Source organism: Castor canadensis, chromosome 5 (genome assembly GCF_047511655.1).
Source record: "Castor canadensis chromosome 5, mCasCan1.hap1v2, whole genome shotgun sequence".
Classification (NCBI taxonomy): Eukaryota; Metazoa; Chordata; class Mammalia; order Rodentia; family Castoridae; genus Castor; species Castor canadensis.
In genome coordinates, this window is record NC_133390.1 from 12,134,003 (window position 1) to 12,154,448 (window position 20,446).

General features: G+C 46.3%; 1 pseudogene; it reads left to right on the forward strand.

Annotated features, from left to right (window-relative positions):
- The first annotated feature begins 45 nt into the window (after window positions 1–45).
- The window catches only part of LOC141423204 (actin, cytoplasmic type 8-like), a 36,786-nt pseudogene continuing 16,385 nt past the window's right edge, over window positions 46–20,446 (forward strand).

The window sequence follows — 20,446 nt, forward strand, 5'->3', positions numbered from 1 at the left end:
ATAAGCCGGATCCCCGCGCCCCGCCCACCGTGGCTCTGAACCAATCAGCACCACCGCATCCTCAGGACGTGAGTGGACGGGACTGCCAGGGGGCGGGGCCTAGCGCCGCGTGGGGACCTGCCCTCTGCGCCTGAATCCCTCCGCCCCGCGGTTATGAAAGATGGAGAAAGGTGAAACCCGGTAAGTAGCCTTGCTCTCCCAAAGCTGTCTCCGCGCGTCACTGCGGAAATTGAGAGAATGCGGCGCACGTGGTACGCTTGGCGGTCGGAAGGAACCGTCCAGAAATGTCTGAGCGTCTCATTGGCTGTTTAGAAATTGGGACGCACCAGGACAGACACTCTTGGTAGCTCTCTCAGTTTTTGTTTCGTTGGTGATGTCTGAAGTCGCTGCTTCTCAGTCCCTGGATTCTTCTTTCTTCTCTGCAGATGTTTTAGTCCTTGGCCCATAATGTCACTTATTTGTTTAGCAGAATTCTGTGTTCTTCCTGTTCGTCAAGGCCACAGCCCAAAGACCCCACAGTGGGGACTCCTGTGGTTTTGTCGGAGTCACTTGGATCATGATCTCCACGCAGGAGGGAGAAAAATTAATCTTTCAAGGAAAATGTTTCCAACGCATGAAATGAGCAAACAGTACAAGCTACTTTTGTGGGGGGTTTTTTAAGGGTCAACATGTTTACTTGTGTGCTCAGAAATGTCTAGAAAGATATTTAAGAGACCGTAGTTACCTCTCAGTAGTGTGAAATAAACTTCCACCAATGTTCTTTTAGAATTATTTCTAAAATGAACAGTATGGCTTAAATTTTCTTCGTATTAGAATCCCCACCTCCACCACACACTTTAGTTGGGAGAATTAAAAAAAAAAAAAAAAAAAACTGGGAAAAAGGGAGAGAGATGTTCGCTCTGCATCTCCCAGGGTGTCCCTGCACAGGGACTTTTAGTTTGCTTTTCAGAGAGGGTCTTGGATTTTTCCCCAGGTCAGTCTTGAACCCTGATCTTCCTACTTCTGCCTCCCAAGTAGCTGGCATTATAAGTGTGTACTGTCATCTCCAACTTGGATACACGTTTATTTGTTTATACCCGTGGACTGTAATGCATCCTCCACCAAAGATACACAATTTGTATTTCTATCATTCTATAGAAGGTGTACATATTTGTAATTTTGCTTGTCATACTTATTAGCATTCTCTAGATAACTTGTACATGCTAGATCTTACATAAACTCAAATGCTGGCCAAAGAGCCTTTGCCCAAGGCCAAAGTTTCTTTGGGTTTCAGGAAGTTAGAGCGGCACATTTCAGTTCATTGTCAACTTGCCAAGAAAGCAGCCCACGGAGATACAAAGAGCTGCCTTCGGACAACTTTTGAGATGTACAAATGGAGCCTGGACAGCCCCTGGTGCAGCTCAGGGAAGGGCTTTGTGTCCTGCATGATTGGAGAAATTCTGAGCTTCCTTCTTAGTGCCACCCTCACACCTGCACAAGGGGGTGCCTGGCCAGGGACCCACATTTTGGAGGCACCTGCCCTGCCTCCTCAGGCAATTCGCCCAACTGTCTGGAAAGCCAAGTTGCTCCCATTCAGAAGCTCAACACTCCTTCTAGAATAGGGTTAAGGAATTTTAACTCTGAGATATTTAACAGTCCTCCTAAGGCAAGTTATCTAATTTTGCACTATTGGTATTTTGGGGGAGATGATTCTTTGTGGAGGCTAACCTATGCATTGTAGAATGTTCGGTTGCATCCCTGGCCTCTATTCAATAGATACAAATACCATCCTGGGGGAGGGGGGGGAACAGAGAAAAAAAAGAAGAGAAAAAAAAACCAAATACTACCCTTCCCTTTGTCCCCGGACTGAGACAACCAAAAAAGTCTGCAGACATTGCCAAATCACCCCACCTTCAGAACCACTGGGTTTTTTTTTTTGTTTTTTTGGGTTTTTTTTGCATGGAGGTGCTGAGAATCGAACCCAGGGCCTCACATATGCTAGGCAAATACTCTACCACTGAACTATACCCTCAGCCTGAAAACCACTGTTTTAGGACATGGATTAAATACCCATGACCTTGGCATTCCTGGCCTGAATAGTCCTGACTTAGTTTCCAGTACTTGAACAGGCCAAAGAGGGACTGTGCCACTACGGGTACACAGCTAGGCTGAACCACAGCATGACAAGGAGTCAGGGAGGGGGGAAAGGAAGAAAGACCAGGAACCAGCAGCCATCTCTGCACTACTTCTTTCCTACCTAGAACCCAAAGTCCAAGCACCCCAAATTTGAACTTGCTTTCCAGATTCTTATAAAGGTATATTTGTTAAGGCAAGAAGATAGGATGTAATTTAGCTGCATTATTTTGACTTACGACATCTAACTATTTTGCATATGCCTCCATTTCTTGTCTCTGTCCTGCAAATGTTACAGCAGGTCTATCTGCTCCAACCTTGACATTCCATGAACCTATTATGGCTTTGGAGTGCTCCTGCCTCCTAATCCTAGTCCTAAAATTCAGGGTGGTGGTAGTGCCTGGAGGACTCACATATGTAATTTTGAAAAGTTCACTATTGCACCAAGTCACTTCCTAAGACTCACTTTCTCCAAAAGTCAAGAGACTCCTAAAGTAGCTTGAGTGATCCTGTGCCCCAGAATGTGGCTTGCATGTGACAGGCAGAATGTGGCATGTGCCACCCTGAGACTGACTTGTGGGAGCAGTGAGGAGGTACAGGTGCCCGGGATCAGATTGCAGCTTGTGCCAGTGACTAAGCAGTTTTGAATGTGTCCTGAGAGTGACGCACTGTGTTTGGGGACCTCTGTGGTTAAGAGGTAAACAAAAGGTAGATCGGAAATTCAGTGTTACCTTTCCATTCTTTTTCTCTTCCTTTCTTTTCCCTTTTATCTCACCTTTCTCATTCACTAAACTGCATCTGTGATCCAAAGCATTTCCCTTTCACACTGTCATCATTTTCAGTAAGTATGCACATCTCACATTGCAAAGGGATAGTCTCCTGATCCCCAAAACATCCTAGTTTTCATAGGAATTGTAGAAGAATGTCAGAACTAGCTGAAACCCCAAAGAAGCAAAGTACAAAGACATAATTGTCATTTAATGCTAAGAAAACAAATACACTAATAACAAATTAGTAAGCGAGCAAATTAGAGTTAAAAGTGGCATTAATTAGTCCTACCTGCAAGCATTTACTGTAAGTAAATATGACCAAACGTTTTAACAATAAGTAAAAACTGTACGATTGTAAGGCATTTTTAAAAACTGGACAGGAAGATATATAAAAATTAATTTAGACCACTAGCAGGAATAAACAGTCTCATTGTGAGTTGGCTGTGTATCTAAGCTTCTTGCCAATGACACATGTCATGTGCCATCTGCTTAACAGTTCCAGCCTGGTTTCTGATCCACCCAAAGCCCACTGTATCATCTTGGGTCATTCTCTTTAGACCACTACTAAAACTTAAAAGCACCTGGGCTAGATGGAGTGATTGTCTGCCCTGGTTCCATGTTAAGAATCAACAGGGAAACACTGAGCCTACCCTCACTTCATTCAAAGTTTAAAATTATGTGTATTTATTACGTATATGCACATTACATTACCATAAGATATGTAAGAAATTACCAATGGCAAAAATACAACAAGAATGTTTGGTTAAACAAGAATAACCAGATTTCTATCACAGGTAGTTACTGAAAGAGATGAACAGCTATCAAGTGAGCCTTCACAGGGAGTGGCACAAACATGTTCGCCTATAAGAATGGTCACTGCATATCTGGGTGGGCGAATGGAAAGATAGTGGGGTGAGGCTAGAGGCAGAGAGGCCATTTGGGAGACATGATAAGGACTGGCCGAAGACTGTTATTGGGAGAACTCCAGAAACCCATAGATGTGCAGGGTGAGGGAGAGAGAAGGCCAGGCAGCCTCCAGGTTTCTGGCTTAGCTGACTAGGCATTTGGTGGTGCTATTTCTAAGGAAAGTGGGGAAAGGCTTAAGACATGATGCTTCTTGGGTATCTGAGGAAACTGGAAGTACCATGCTGGAAGGGTCCACTTGGATTTGGGTCTGAGCCTCAGGCTCCTTCCTAAGTCTGGGCTCTGTATCAAGCATAACATGCATGCTATTGAGACTTGTAAAGAAAATGTAGTATCTGTTTGCCTAATGGGCATCATTTTCTTTATCATCCTCTGCCACACTGAGTGGGTAGGAACTAACTGAGGTTTAGACTTGCCAATGATGTTACTTGAAATTTGTGTGGTTTAAACAGTCTCTCTAAAGCAGTGATTCACCAACTTTAATATGCTTTAGACTCCAAATTGGAAGGTTTGCTAAAACACAACTTGCATACTCACTAATCCTCAAGGAAATGTAAAATCGGACTACAATGACCTCTCATCTCACACCTGTTAAGATGACTCCTCTCAAAAAGCCAAAGGATAGCAAGTGTTGGGGAGGGTGCAGGAGAAAAGAACCTGGGATCCTAGTGGTGGGAAAGTAAATTCATACAGCCACTATTGAGCTTCCTCAGTAGGATTATGATATGACCCAGCAATCCCTCTGTTGGGTACATTCTCAACAGAAATAAAGTCCGCATCTTGTAGAGATAAGTGCATTCAAGTGTTCATTGCAGCATTAGTCATAATAGCCAAGAGATAAACACAACCTCAGTGTCCGCCAAGAAATGAATGCGTAAAGAATTGTGGTATCTAACATATATACCACACAATGGAATGTGTGGAAAAGGAGACACTGGGCTGGAGGTAGAGCACCTGCTTTGCAAGTGTGAAGCCCTGAGTTCGAATCCCAGTCCCACCAAAAAAAAAAAGAAAGAAAGAAGGTATGGTGGTTTAAGATAATACACATCAGCCCGGAAAACATTATGCTAAGTGCAATAAGTGACACACAGAAAAAAAATACTGCACAATCTCATTTACATACGGAATCTAAAAACAAAAGTATGTCAAACGGGTGTGGTGGTTCACACCTGTAATCCTTGAGCTCAGGAGGCTGAGGCAGGAGGATCTTGAGTTTGAGGCCAGCCTGAGCTACATGAAAGCTCCAAGCTACATAATGAGAGCTTGTCTGCAGCCAGCCGGAGGAGACAGGAGCCGTACTAGGCCAGAACCTCAGATATCCACTACTCCTACCCAGTGTTTAGCACTCTCTTAGGCATCAGCGCTTCTCAGATGGCTGTATGTCTTTGGTCACTTTCCATAGCAACAAAATGGTTGTTCTCTCAACTTTGTCCAGTAATTTTTCTGAGGCAGAGTCTCAAAAAACTTGCTCGATAACTTTAAACTTGAGCTTGAACTCACAGTCTTCCTATCTCAGCCTCCCGGATGCTAGAAGTTTTGTTTTATCTCTTTTGCAGTGCTGGGGCTCTAACCCAGAGCCTCTTGCATACTAGGCAAATGCTGTGCCATTGAGTTGCATTCCTAGCCGGCTGGTTTTATGATTGCCTTCGGGAAGACTTGCTGGCCTTTTCCCTAGGCCTTAGCCAGAAGGCTGCTTCTACCTCTGGTGTTCCTGATTCATGAGACCCGGGTTGCAACTGGAGAATTTGCATTTTAATTTGACCCGAGGAAACAGTAGTCTGCAGCTACAGGGACAACACTTTGAGAACCACTACAGAAGTTAACTCAACCTCTTTCAGTTGTCAACGTGCTCACATATGACTTCATTATGAGCACCCATAAAGTTTTGTTATAAACGAGGTGTCTAAGCCACTTTAGAGATTTCTAGGACACAGCACTGCAGCCGAGTGAAAAGACCAGCAAATCCTCTCCCCAGAAAGCAACCATAAAACTAGGAGCTGGGGAAGTGGCTCAGTGGTACAGCGCTTGCCTAGCATGCACAAGGCCCTAGGTTCGAACTCTTGGTAGGTAGGTGATACAGTTCATGTTAGGCACATGAAAGATGATTTGCCCCAGCCAGCCCAGGGGTCACCAATTCAGGTGACTCATAACAAGACAGTGCAGAGGGACCTAGATGCCCAGGGGACTCAGTCCCATCAGAGTCTCTCAGCACCTTTTCCATGATCTCATCATGAATTCTAGAAACTTCCCTAGGGAGGCTGTTATCCCAAGCTTCACAGTCTCCAGAATACCTTCCTCAGCTGGTGGGCACTTTTCTGTCTCACTAGTAAATGTTTCCTCCCTTTTCCACTGCCCACTTCAGGATGGCCCCCCGTGTTTAGTTTGCGGAAGTCAGACAGCAACAGAGGAAAGGCACCCCCACACACCATCTGCTGTCCTTATTGGTTTCTGCTGCAGATCAGTTGATCCAGTTTGAATCTAGACTGGTGGTGGCTGCAGTGAGACTGGTCCCACCTATGTCATCTGTGGTTCTGACCATCTACCACTGCCTCTTGTCACAGCTTCCACCTCTTTGCTCTGTTCCCAGACTTCTATCAGTCCTACCAGTCAACAAGGTATTTTCCTACCCCATGCAGGGGCACACAGGAACATCAGGGTGCGAGAGATGTTCCTGGGAATTCCCTGTATCGACACCTCAAACTACACCCAACTGTCCTGTCACCAGGTGCCATGTTGAGATGTCTCCATGTGGAGCCACTCATGGAGTTTTGCTCCCCATCCATCACCCCGTGGGTGTGCTACTAGCACTACGGAAGTTCAAGATCTTCCATTGCTATCTGTGTTTGTACCTCATACCCCCTGAACTCCACAAAAAGAGGGGAAGAGAGGCTCAAGCTACATGCGTCCTCTGCAGCTCTCTCTTTTCCCCACAGTCCTGAAGTAAAAGGGTTTCACTTCTTCTACCTCAGAGAACGTTAGATTTACCCACTGCAGAATTCACAGAAGGCTTATGGAAGCGCAGATGACTCAGTGGTCCCCAGTTTCTGATTCAGTAAGTCTGTGGGTGAAGGGGTCCCAAAATGTGCTTCCAACAGCTGCTGGTGCTGCTGGTGTGAGGACCACGTTGAAAGAGCCATCGTTCGAACTTACACCCTAACTTCTTGCCCCTGATTTATAGCAAAATTAGCTTTCTTTTCTTTTTGCCCTGCTGGGGAGCAGAACCTCATGCATGGTAAACACACACTCTTCCATTGAGCTACATCCCCAGCCCTGTATTAAAATTCTATAAGCTTTTTATGAGAACTAACTTTGGATTTATTAATAGAAAAGCTGCTTCTGTCAATAAAAGGTTTCAAAACCATTATCTTCTGAGTTAGGGTAGCTCTACAATTCCTTGTCCAAACTGGGACGTTTGGAGGATCAAATGGATAGGTACCATGCAATGACTACAAGTGTGGACATGGCAGTGCCAGGAGAACCAGGATGTCTGATCACCTCATGCTAAGACCTCACAAAAATTGTCTTTGGAACTCAAAGCAACTACTTCTTTGTTCTAGGGATGAACAGCCACTCTTTTCCTGGGACAAAAAGGTCCATGACTCAATCCTGGAAGTGAGAAGGAACCAGAGAATGTGACTCAGAGGAAAAATACAATGGTTTCATATTTTTGATACATCATCTCTAACATATCTAGTTGGAATTATTCACCTATTGCTCCCAAGACCCTAACCAGCCAGGAACCACAAAATATTGCATAATTTTCCTGGCATAAGGCCCTACCAGCCCTACTGGCAATTAGCCCTCCTCCCCAGTCCAGGTGTCTTGTTATTTATGGAAATCCCCAAAGTAGTTGTTCTCATGTGCCCACAGTGAGAATGGCAGCTTGCAGCCTGGTGGACCATCTGTCTTGTTCTTCCTTTTCTGTTGTGGCTTCTTGTTCCTATGAGTCATCTACAGAGCCATGTGAATTTCTTCTACCATTGCCACTGCCCATGATGAGGACACTCGACTCCTTTCAAGGGTGCGATCTCAGATACTCACTATTTCTCTGGTACTGGAGTATAGTTAAGTTTTATACCAAGGCCAGGAAGACAGCCTTCTTCCCAACTCCTTGCCACACCACCTCCTGGACCCCAAGTTGGGTGCATTTATTTTAAAGCCAATACCAATAGCATTTGCTGATGATTAGGGTTGGGTGCAAGGGGAGGAGTCCAGGGTGACTCAAAGATGGTGGCACAATAGACCAAACAAATTTAAGGAACAAATTTGAGGAAAAGATGGGGAGGCTCATTTTGGACATAGTTAAGTTTGTGATGTCTCTTAGATATCCTTCCCTGTCAACCTAAACACGATTACCATGACAGTCAAACTGACATATGAAGCTCTTTCTCCACTTCCGACAGGTACTGTTGCTTACCTGCCCGACTGCCCTTTTCCCTCTCTTCCATACTAACAGAATAAAGATTTTGTCCCATTAAATAATGGGACTGGAGAAAATTCTGGTCATCTAAGCCAACTACAAATCATCCAATTGCGTTTACCAGTGATGGGCTTAGGGGTGAGCCTCAGACCCAACCAATTCTGGCCATTGAATAGAGGAGAATAATTTAGAAACTTCCAAAAAATGTTTTTCTTATAAACAGACAAAAATGAAGAATTGGGTTGACTTCTTTTCTTGATGCCCTAGGGCAACCCTCTTGCAGACACGGTGAGAATTAACTCGAGAAAAACAAGCCCATGGTAGAGCTGAAAAATAATATCTGTTAATTAGCTAACATGAAGACACCTTCTTTATGAATTTCCTCCATGAAATAACACACCCCTACATTGGTTGAGACATTTTGAGTTAGAGTATCTTCACTTACTCGTTAAAGAATCCCACTGTTATACAAAATAAGGGAGAAAAAAAATCATCCTTTGTTCTTGGACATTTTCACTAGATAAACTGAAGAGGAAACCACAAAAAAAGTTCAGGGCAATAAATGAAGATAGGCAACATATAACTGGCAAGGTCAGGGTCATGCCAGGACCAGGACAATTCCCAGTGCAAGGGACAGATGTGGTGCACGAACTTGAATAAGAAACCGCTTGTTTGGGCAGGGGTCTTTCCTTCCGCTTTGCCAGAGAGGGCAGGCATTTCTTACTGTGCTGTAGCTACACCAGTGGCCCTTGCTCTGCTTGGTCTTTTGGTTACTAGTTCTTTCTTCACACACAAAACTTTTCCTAGGCACCGAGAGTCCAAGTCCTTGAATCATCCTCACACTCCTTATTTTGTACTCATGAGCACCTGTTATCTGGTCAGGAAGGTCTCATTAGCCCCACCTGTAAACTTCGAATTTTAAATTACAGACTCACAGAGATGATCACAACCCAGAACTGGTAATGTCTACACTTGACCCCAGGTTTTCTGAACTCCTCAAGACCAGTGCTGTCTGATCCACACTGTGGAATTTGCTTTTGAGTCTAAACTTACTTCTCATCGGTGCTCTTACTAGATTACTCTAATTCTATGTACCCAGAGTGTTTAGAGTCTGTTAGGTTTTCTTATGTTAATAAAAGCAATAATTTTTCTTTGTCTGCCACTTTGCTCAAGGCTCTCCTTCCCCCTTCCAATTTTCTCATGTGTTGTTAATTAATCTTTTTGCAGATTACAGAACAGGTTCAGCTTTACCTTAACCCTAGAGGCCATCTTTTTACTATTCTTGCTAACACACGAGTATTTAAATCTTCAGTGATCCTGTGACACCTGCGTTAACTTTTTGTAGAATGGAATGATGGGTTTGACTTCTTGCGAAGCTCTTTATTTTCATGGGAATAAAAACTCTGAATTTGTGTGCCGTGAGAAATCCAGTTCAGTATTAGCAAGGGAGACAGGTCTAGCCAGTTCGGCAGATTGAAAGAGTGGGTCTTGATAAATTGGTTTCAGAGTGACTATGGAATATCCTTGTTCATTCTTTAACGAGAAGTGCTTAGAAATGTTGTTTAAAAGATGACTTTTTCAAAGAGCAGGACATGTTTTAAATGTGCCAGCGTTACTTGTGGGTGGTCTTGAGAAGACTAATTTAGAAGATCTTAGGTCCTTGAATCTCTTGAACAGAGAAGCGGACAGACACCCAGATTGCCAAACAATAGCAAAGCTTTATGGAGAGAAAAAGCACCTCAAAAGAAAGAGCGGCGGGCTCCAGCCAGATGTCACAGAAGCCCTGATCTTTGTTCAAAGGGCTATTTCTAAGTTCTAAGGGCAAAAGGCAGGAAAAATCTGGGCGATCTTTGTAGGAGGGACTAGGGTGATTGACATAGTCTTGTTATATAACAGGGCACTCTGCACAGGTGCTTATGCTGGTTCCCATCTTTAATTGTATGTATGAGATACAACCAATATTCATAAGGGCTTAAATACAGGGCTTTACCTGAGAGGTCAAATTGAGGACAGATTTCCCTTTACTGGGAGAGCGCTATTTTCTGGTCTGAACCAGTCAAGAGACTCCCTTGTCTTGGGAAACTTACTCTGCAAAGGGATTTAGGGTTGAAAAGGAATTTACAACTGAAAGGATGTTTGAGGGTGGTACTAGGTGGGGACAAGGAAGAATTCAGCATAGGGGATGACCTTTTGCTGAGGAGGGTAGAGTTCCATGGTAGGTTTCTTTTACTAGCCTGCCTCACCAGGAGGTGTGACAAAATGCATTTGAGGTGAAAAGTACATTATCTTCCAACTTTTTATTCACGTACACGTTTTACAACAAAACGAGAACAATCTAACCTCTTGAATCAGTTTCTTCCTGTACAAGATAAAAAGCTGACTAGGTATATGGGTTTCTAAATGCTGCCACAAAACCAGCACAAATTGATCCTCCCAGGCTTCTGGAGGTCAAGAGGGTGATGCTAGTCTTACTGAGCGAGAGTCAAGGTGTTGGCAGGTCTGTGTTCCTTTCTGGAGTCTCTTAGGAGGAGCCATTTCCTTGCCTTTTCAAATATTGTAGCCCCTTCCTCCACCTTCAAAGCCAAAAGTGGCAGTGGCCAGTTGAGTCTCTGTCACTTTGCATCACACTAATGACTGACTGTTCCACTGTTCTAACTCTCTCTCTTCCACTTGTTTTTTTTTAAACACTGGCAATTGAACCCAGGGCCCTGCACATGCTAGGCAAGCACTCTACTTAGGAGTTACACCCCTAGTCCTTCCCTCTACCACTTTTAAGACGTTGTGATGACAATGGGCCCACCTGGATGCTCCTAGGTTAACTTTTCTTTTTTTTCTGGTTCTGGGGTTTGAACTCAAGCCCTTACACTTGCCAGGCAGGCACTCTACCACTCATGCTATGCCCACAGTCCTTTTTCCTTTAGTCATTTTTTAAATAAGGTCTTCCTTTTATGCCTAGGCCAGGCCAGACTTTGATCCTTCTAGTTAGGCTTCCTTTGTACTTGGGATGACAAGTGGGCCACCACACCCAACTTTTATGGGATCTCACTAACTTTTTATCTAGGCTGGCTTCAAACCTCAATCCTACCATTCTCCATCTCCCAAGTATTTAGAATTATAGGCATGAGCCACTGTGCCTTACTTCAAGGTCAACTCTTTAAGATCATCTGATAATTAACCTAAATTCCATCTGCAAATTTAATTCTCAGGTTCTTAACATGCAGGTTCTGAGAAATACAGTGTAGACATCTTTAGGACCTATTGTTCTGCCTATCATATTTGGTAATCTCTTAGCTTTTTTTAATTCAAAATTTTATGAAAAAGAACCAATATAATTGTCCTCCTTTATTTTGGCTTTCAACTGCAACAAACAAAATCTGTATATCGAAGTTATAGAAAAAATGGAATGCTATCTATTGCTTAAATTTCCCTTTATTTTTGTGAAAGGAACTATATTCACATAGTACAAAAACCAAACATAAAAAAGAGATTGAGGGTCTCACCTCCATCTCTATTCATGTGTATGTATATTTCTTCAGAGATCAGACTAGGTGATGTAGCCGTGGATGGTGCATGAATATTTCTATTGAACTAATCCCTACTATATTATTTTTCTAGGTCTGTCACAATAAATTACTACAAACCAACTGAATTAAAAACAACATAAATTGACTCTTTCATAGTTCTAGAGGATACATGTCCAAAGTCAAGATGTCAACAGGATTATGATCTCTCTGAAGGATTTAGGGAAGAATCCTTTCTTGACTCTTCACCTTCTGATGCCTTGGCTTGTGGCCCCACCACTCTAGTCTCTGTCTCTGTGATCACATGGACTTCTTTTCTCTGTATCTCTGTTCCTGTGTGTTCTCTCTTCTTCTTATAGGGACACCAGTCATTTGATTTAGGGCCAATGCTAATCTTATGCTATCTTGCTTTAACTAATCCCAAAGACCTGCAAAGATCTTATTTCCAAGTAAGATCATATCCATATGTACATTACTGGTTGGAACTTGAACTTATCTTTTTGGGAGACACATTTCAATGCATTACACTTACTGATGAACACATGGATGTTTGTAATTGTTTGCTATAAGAGCAGGTGTATATTTTCTTATGAATGTGTGTATATATTTATATGCATTCATGTATATACACATATGACGTGAAAAATGCTTCTAACTTGCAAATTGCTAAACGTGATAGCTTACAGGTTTTTGCAAAACTGCACTTCAAAAAGGCTGCATCTATTTCCATGTGTTTGTCTTCTTACCACTGTTAGGACCCGGAATCCTATTCCCCCGAGAGACAGAGAGCCAGGCGTGAATGCAATCAACAAAGCAGAGTTTATTGGGCTGGCTAGCCAGGGTCGAGCTCCCACACGGACACGCAGGACCGGTTAGGAAAACACGACCCTGAGCCTCTTTAGGGGAAATCTTATATAGACCGCGGTGACATGCATATTTTCGTTATCAACATTGGGCAAGCAGGCAGAGCACATCTTGCGCGTACCTCACATCTTGCACGTACTTCACATCTTGCATGTACCCCCCGCTCACATTCCCCACATTCTATATGCCCTAACTGAGCCCTGCCGCATTGCTTATCTTATCTACATGGGATGTTTGGTACTGGTTTCTCCAACAAGGGGGTTGGGGCCCGCTGAGACCTCCTATTCCTTTCATTCCCCCCTTTTCTTACGGCCTAAATTGAGGAATCATTCTCAAGGGGATGAAGAGCCTGATATTGTTGGCGGAGGACCAGAAGTTGGATAGTATTAATTCGACTTTTGACAAAAGTCATAAGTCGGTTTAGAATCCAGGGTCCTATGGTAACAAGTAATAGGATGATTATTATTGGCCCTGCCAATGCAGATAAAAGGGTAGCCAACCATGGGGACTGGTTAAACCAAGACTCGAACCAGCTTTCCCCGGCCTCTCTTTCTCGTTTTCTTTGTTCCAGGCTCTTTCGAAGTTTAGACATGGAGTCACGAACAACTCCGGTATGGTCAGCGTAAAAACAACATTCTTCCCCTAGAGCAACACATAGTCCCCCCTTTTGGAGGAACAACAAGTCCAGACCTCGTCGGTTTTGAAGTACTACCTCAGACAGGGAAGTGAGGGATTTTTCTAGGTGGCTAATGGAGGTTTCTATTCTCTCTATATCTTCGTCTATGGCTGCACGCAGCGAAGACATCCCTTTCTGCTGGGTGGCCAAAGAAGCTATGCCGGTTCCTGCTCCCGCTAACCCTAGGCTGAGTAGGGTAGCAATAGTTACTGTGGAAATAGGTTCTCTCTTTTTCCTTTTTTCAACCATTTTTGTATTCCAGTATGAATATAGACTCTCTTCCGAATGATAGAGGATGCGGGGCAGCACAGTCACTATAACACAGAATTCTTTAGAGCTGTTAAACACCTTAGTTGATAGGCACGGGGTGAGTCCAGACCGCGAGCATAGCCACCACCCATTGTCCTTTGGAATTACCCATTTAATAGCATTTTCCCAGGTAGAACTGGTGTTAATAACAGTACATAAGTCCCGTCTGTTCTTTGGCACTTTTCCTAAGCAGGTTCCTTGGCCGCTTACCTGCTGTATGGTCAGACCTCTCTTACGGTCTCCCCAGGAACATTGAGTAGGGTTTTCCTCAGATGAGGTATCGTGAGTGGTGTTTAGCCCTATTGCCTCATAGAATGGGGGCCTCACATCATAACATAACCAACAGGAGTTAGTCATGTTAGGGTTGGTGTGGTTTAACGTCAGGAAGGCAGCACCCACTAGCTCCCAGAGGGGGTCTTTAGATGCGGTCATGAGACTGGGCCTCACCAGGGGAGGGCTGGTTTCTGATGGTCTTGGAGTTGTAACATTAGCCCGGGCTATGGTTGAGGGAAGGTGATGAGCTGTGGGAGGTCGGGGAGGTGGCTTTACATAGGGTGGCCTAAGTACCTTATTAGGGCCTATTGTTAGAGTAGAGACTGGTTGTTGCACACGCCGCAAAGTAAAAAGGGCTCCTGGATGATTTGTTTTGTAGAGTCTGACTCCCCAGGATTTACCCAATTCCCAATTCGTTGCCTTTTTTCCTAAATCAGTGAAATTTATCATAATGGGATTACAATTGGGGGGAGTTGGGCATCCCTTATTTATAGGTCTAGGTTGGTGGTATGTAATGCCAGATTGAGAGACTCTACTTAATTGAATAAGGTCCCCCTGTTCGGGGGGTGGCCACCATATATCCCCTGAGCTCTCACAACCCCATGACTTACAATAATAGTCTGCGATTCCTCCACATTTTTTTCTGTGGTTGGGTTGGGGAGCGGGGCAGACATAGAAGTAACTTTGGCGCAAATCCCATTGTCCCCTGCCAGTGAATAAGGCCCTTAAGTCAAAGTATAATTCTGGGAACCAGGTGCTGGGAGGGGTCACCTTGGAGGTCTGGTTAAGAATGTCTCCTGTGGACACATCTACAATCATCCAGGTCAGGTTAAAAGGTTGATGTGGATTTGTATGCCCCCAGCAAGTGGTGGACAGGGTTAGAAAAAGGAATAAAGTTACCGAGGTCCAGTATGAAGTTTGAGTTTGAAAAAATTTTCCTTGTGGTGGGACACCCTTCTTGTTGGCAGGAAGCCTTTCTTCATAGCTACCGGATCTGCCGGTCTGATGTGGGTGTAGTGGACCCAGGTGATAATCCCATTCTAGGAGGGCTGCGGAGCATCTGGAGTGTTCTCGTTTTTCGGAGCATCCCGTATCAGCCGGAGCTTGAGTGGGTTTGTTGGATGCTTCCGTGCGGACCAATTTTCCTGTTTTTTCTCCGGAGGGTGAGCCCGTCTTACATGGGAATGGTGTACCCATGCTGCAATCCCGTCGACCTTGAGGGCGGTAGGGGTAGTAAACAGTACAACATAAGGTCCTTTCCATCTAGGCTCTAGGGTTTTGGACTGATGCCTTTTAACCCATACCATGTCACCCGGGACAATGCCATGTTCCGGAGCCGGGTCCCTCTTAACAGCGTGGTATGCTTGAATTAAGGGCCAAATCCGTTGTTGCACTTTAGCTAAAGCCTGCAACATGGTCAGGTAATTTGGGGCCAGATCACCTAGTTCTGGGCTTAAGGTCCTCTGAATGATGGGGGGTGGAGCCCCATACAGGATCTCAAAGGGAGTTAGCCCATGGACATAGGGGGAGTTCCGGACTCGGAAGATGGCCAAGGGAAGGAGCGTCACCCAATCACCGCCAGTCTCCAGGGCCAATTTGGCTAAAGTCTCCTTTAGTGTCCTATTCATCCTTTCTACTTGCCCTGAGCTCTGGGGGTTATATTCACAATGTAGCTTCCAATTGGCCCCCATAGTCTGGGCTAGTCCCTGCAGGACCTTACTAACAAAAGCCGGACCGTTATCTGACCCAATTGCCTCGGGCACCCCATATCTGGGTATGATTTCCTCTAGCAAAGCCTTTGCCACTACCTGACTCGTCTCCTTCTTTGTAGGAAAAGCCTCCACCCAGCCTGAAAAGGTATCTATGAATACCAGCAAATATTTGTACCCAAACTTTCCCGGTTTTACCTCAGTAAAATCCACTTCCCAACTTCTTCCCGGAGCCCTCCCCCGTTCCCGAGTACCTGTATGGTGCCCCTCCCTTCATCCTGGTTTCATGATTGTGCAGCTGGCACAATCTTCCACAATTTGGCGGACTGCTATGGTCTGGTTCGGAAATCGGAGCTGCGCAGATGTCAACAAGTCTAGTAATTTTCTCCGCCCCAAATGGGTGGACTTATGTAAGTTAGCCAACAGGAATCGTCCGAGTTTTTCAGGCAGAATTAACTTGCCTTCCAAGTCGCTTTTCCATCCGTCTTCCCCTTCTCTAAAGGGGGAGTGGGCTCTCATCCAAGTGAAATCCTCTGTGGAGTATTCTGGTCGGGGGGGTAGCGGAGGGAGCTCTGGGACCGGCACGTCTATCGCCGCAACCGTGGAAGGTTGCCCTGTCTCCATGGGAGGACTCACCATTGCTACTCTCTTTGCTTCTTGATCTGCTCTGTTGTTACCGACAGCTTCCGGCGTCTTGGCAGACTGGTGGCCTGGGACATACATCACTGCCACTGCCTTCGGTTTTTCCACTGCCATTAATAGACGCTGGACTTCGGCTAGGTTCTTTAGATGTTTTCCTTCTGCTGTGCGGAATCCTCTTTCGCGATAGATGGCCCCGTGGACATGGATGGTACCGAAAGCATAGCGGCTATCGGTGTAGATATTGACTCGCTTTCCTTTTGCCCTCTCCAGGGCCTCTGCCAAGGCAATTAATTCCGCTTTTTGGGCTGATGTTCCGGGTGGGAGGGCGCTGCTCCATACCGTATTTCCTTCTTGGTCGACTACAGCTGCCCCTGCCCTTCGGGCTCCATCTTGGAAAAAACTGCTTCCATCCGTGTACCAGTTTAATTTGCAGCCGGACAGGGGGGTATCCTTTAGGTCAGCCCGTACCTGTGTAACTTCGGAGAGGAATTCTTTGCAGTTATGGACAGGTGTCTGCAGTTCCGGGTTAGGCAACAAAGTGGCAGGGTTCAGGATTACGGGATCTGTGAATGTGATCCGAGGGGAATCCAACAAGAGCCCCTGGTAGTGGGTGAGCCTGGCATTCGTCATCCATTTCCCAGGGGGTTGTTTAAGGATTCCCTCCACCGGGTGAGGGGCCGTTACCCAGAGGGCCTGTCCAAAGGTTAGTTTATCGGCTTCTCTCACCAGCACGGCAATGGCCGCTATGATGCGGAGGCAGGGGGGCCATCCTGCCGCTACTGCGTCTAATTTCTTGGAAAAGTATGCCACTGGTCTCTTCCAGGGACCTAGCTGTTGGGTCAAGACTCCTTTGGCTACCCCCTTTTTCTCATCTACAAACAGAGTGAATGGTCTTGTAGGATCTGGCAAGGCTAAGGCAGGGGCCTGCAAAAGAGCGTCTTTTAGCTGATCAAAGGCCTGTTGTTCTCTCTCTCCCCAACTCCAATCTGGAGCTTCTTTGGTGGCCTCATATAGGGGTCTGGCTATTTCCGCAAATCCTGGAATCCAGAGTCTACAGAACCCCGCGGAGCCCAGGAATTCTCTCACCCCCCCTAGTGGATGTCGGGGATGGGATAGCCAGAATAGTCTGTTTCATGGCATCAGTCAGCCATCTTGCCCCATCTGCAATCCGATAACCCAAATATGTCACTGACCTTTTACAGATGTGAGTTTTCTTGGCACTTGCCCGATACCCCAGCTCACCTAATTCCGTTAGCAGGTGTTCAATAGCCTTGATGCACTCCTCTCGGGTTTCTGCCGCTAACAGTAAGTCATCAACATACTGTAATAGAGTGACTCGTGGGTGGCTCCGACGAAAAGGTTCCAGGTCCTGGCTCAGGGCCTCATTAAACAGGGTGGGAGAGTTTTTAAATCCTTGCGGCAGTCTGGTCCAAGTGAGCTGTCCAGATTGGCCCCCATCTTCTTGCCATTCGAAAGCAAATAGCGGCTGACTAATTTCTGACAATGGAATGCTGAAGAAAGCATCTTTCAAATCAAGGGTTGTATACCATACTTGCGAGGGGGGTAGGTGGCTGAGCAAGGTATAGGGATTCGGAACGGTGGGATGAATGTCCTCCGTCCGCTCGTTTACCTTTCGTAGGTCTTGCACAGGCCTATAGTCCCCGCTTCCCGGCTTTCGGACGGGGAGCAGAGGAGTATTCCAGGCAGACTGACAAGGTCGCAGTACTCCTTCCTTTATTAGCCTGTGGATATGAGGGGCTATGCCTCTTCGGGCCTCCTCAGGCATAGGATACTGTTTCACCCGAATGGGGAGAGCAGAAGCCTTCAATTGTATAACTACGGGCGGGAGGTGTTTGGCGAGGCCGGTTCCCGCAGTCTCCGCCCAGGCCGTGGGAAATCTTTTTACCCAATGAGTCATGTCCCCTCCTGGTTCCTGTTGACTCTCAAACAGACGATGCTCGTCAGCCAATGATAGGGACAAGACATGAATCGGGCTCCCTTCTCGATCAGTCACAATTATTCCATCTGGTTCAAAATGGATATGGGCCCCTATTTTGGTGAGTAGGTCCCGTCCGAGCAGGGGAGCGGGGCTCTCAGGGACGACCAAGAAGGAGTGTGTGACCTGGTGTTTTCCTAAGTTCACCTTTCTTTTGGTAGTCCATGTACATAACTGCGTACCGGTGGCCCCCTGAACAACACTTGTTCGTGCCTTGTTCAAAGGTCCATGTGCCTTGTTTAAAACCGAATATTGGGCGCCGGTATCCACCATGAACTCCATCGGCTTCCCCTCCACATGCATTGTTACCCAGGACTCGGGGAGGGGGTCTGAGCCCCGTCTCCTTCAGTCCTCTTCTCCGGCTAGGAGGACTCTGGCCTGCTCTACTGCTCGTTCCCTTTCCCTGTTTTCCCCCGGTCTCCTTCCAAACCCTCTTCTTCCCTTTAACTTAGGACATTCTCTCTTCCAATGCCCCGTTTCCTTACAGTAAAAACAGTGTTCCTTATCCGGGGTCCTGGCGTGGCCCCCTCCCCTGGGTTGGTCCCGGACACCCGCTAGGAAAATACGAGCCATTTCTCTCTGTTGCTTTCGGTTTTCCTTAGCCTGGAACTCCCGGTCCTCCTTTCTCAATTTCTCCTGGGCCTCCCTGTCTTCCTTTCTCTGTCTTTCCTCCCTTTCTTCTGGAGTTTCCCTAGCGGTAAAGACCTTTTCCGCTACCTGCAGCATTTCCCTTATAGTCATCTCCCCTAAGTTTTCCTGTTTATTGAGTTTTCTCCTAATGTCTGGAGCTGCCTGATTAATGAATGAGAGTACCACAGCAGACCGGTGGAGGTCCGCCTCAGGGTCAATAGGGGTGTACTGACGGTATGCCTCATAGAGGCGCTCTAAGAAACCGGCTGGGCTTTCGTTTTCCCTTTGAACGACTGCTTTCACTTTTGCAAAATTGGTGGGCCTTCTGGCGGCCGCTCGGAGACCGGCCATAAGAGTCTGGCGGTAGATCCGAAGACGCTCCCTACCTTCTGCGGTCCCGAAATCCCAATCAGGGCGGCGTAGGGGAAAAGCCTCGTCTATGGCCGGTTGGAGAGTTGTGGGTCTCCCATTATCCCCCAAGACGTTCTTCCTCGCTTCGTTGAGGATGCGCTCTCGTTCCTCCGTCGTAAAAAGAGTATTGAGCAGCTGATGACAGTCATCCCAAGTGGGACGGTGTGTATGCATGATGGACTCCAGGAGATCTATGAGACACTTGGGGTCTTCAGAAAAGGGCGGGTTCTGCGTCCTCCAGTTATATAGATCACTGGAGGAGAAGGGCCAGTACTGAAACTGTTGCCCTCCTCCCGGTCCCCCTTGGCCCACCATCCAGACTGGAAGTGTAGGGACAGTTTCCTCCCCCTGTGTTGATGAGGGGGGCCTGTCTTCCCCCTCCCTTTCCCGGATCCCTCGGGGGCGAAGTCTTCGACCCATTCCTCCTCCTGCTGCCAGTCCTGTTGAGGAGGATGAGGAAATTTCCTCCTCCGGGGCACTGGCTTGGCCAGGGGGAGTCACGTATGGAGGCGGCCGATCTTCCTCTGCCCCTGCGAGGGATGGGTAAAGGGGGGAACTCTCTGGTAAGACCGGAGATGGTGAAGGAGATGCCCTAATTTGAGGACCGGTCAAGGTGGGAAGAGGAAGTTTTTCCTCCTCCTTTATGACCAAGGCGGGCGTGACTGGGGTTTTAGCCCCGGGGGCCGAACTGGAGGGGTGGGTCAGAAAAACTGTTAACCAAGGGGGAGGGTTCCTCACCAGATCCTCCCAAACCAAAATGTAAGGAACTTGGTCTGGATGGCCTCGATTGTCTGGCTGAAAAATGACTGCTTTAACCTTAGTGATCAGGTTTAGGGAGAGGGAACCTTGAATGGGCCACCCGACTCCAAAGGTGGGCCACTCTGCAGAACAAAAGGTGTCGAACTTACCTTTCTTGATGACCAGACCCGCATTTAAGGCCCTTTCTTTAACTTCTGGAAAGTGAGAAAGGATCAGAGACTTTGGGGTTGTTTGTCCCTGTCCCATTGTGGAAGGAGACTCAAACACCAAGAGAGATAGAACAAAAAGGGTAAAGGCAACAATAATTCCACACACACACAACACTCTCCAGCACTCGCTCGGACCGGTCCTTCTCTCACACTGGTGCGCACCCCATTCAACCTCCTCACCGTCCAACTGGGATATCAGGCCGAAAGGCGTCCACTTGATG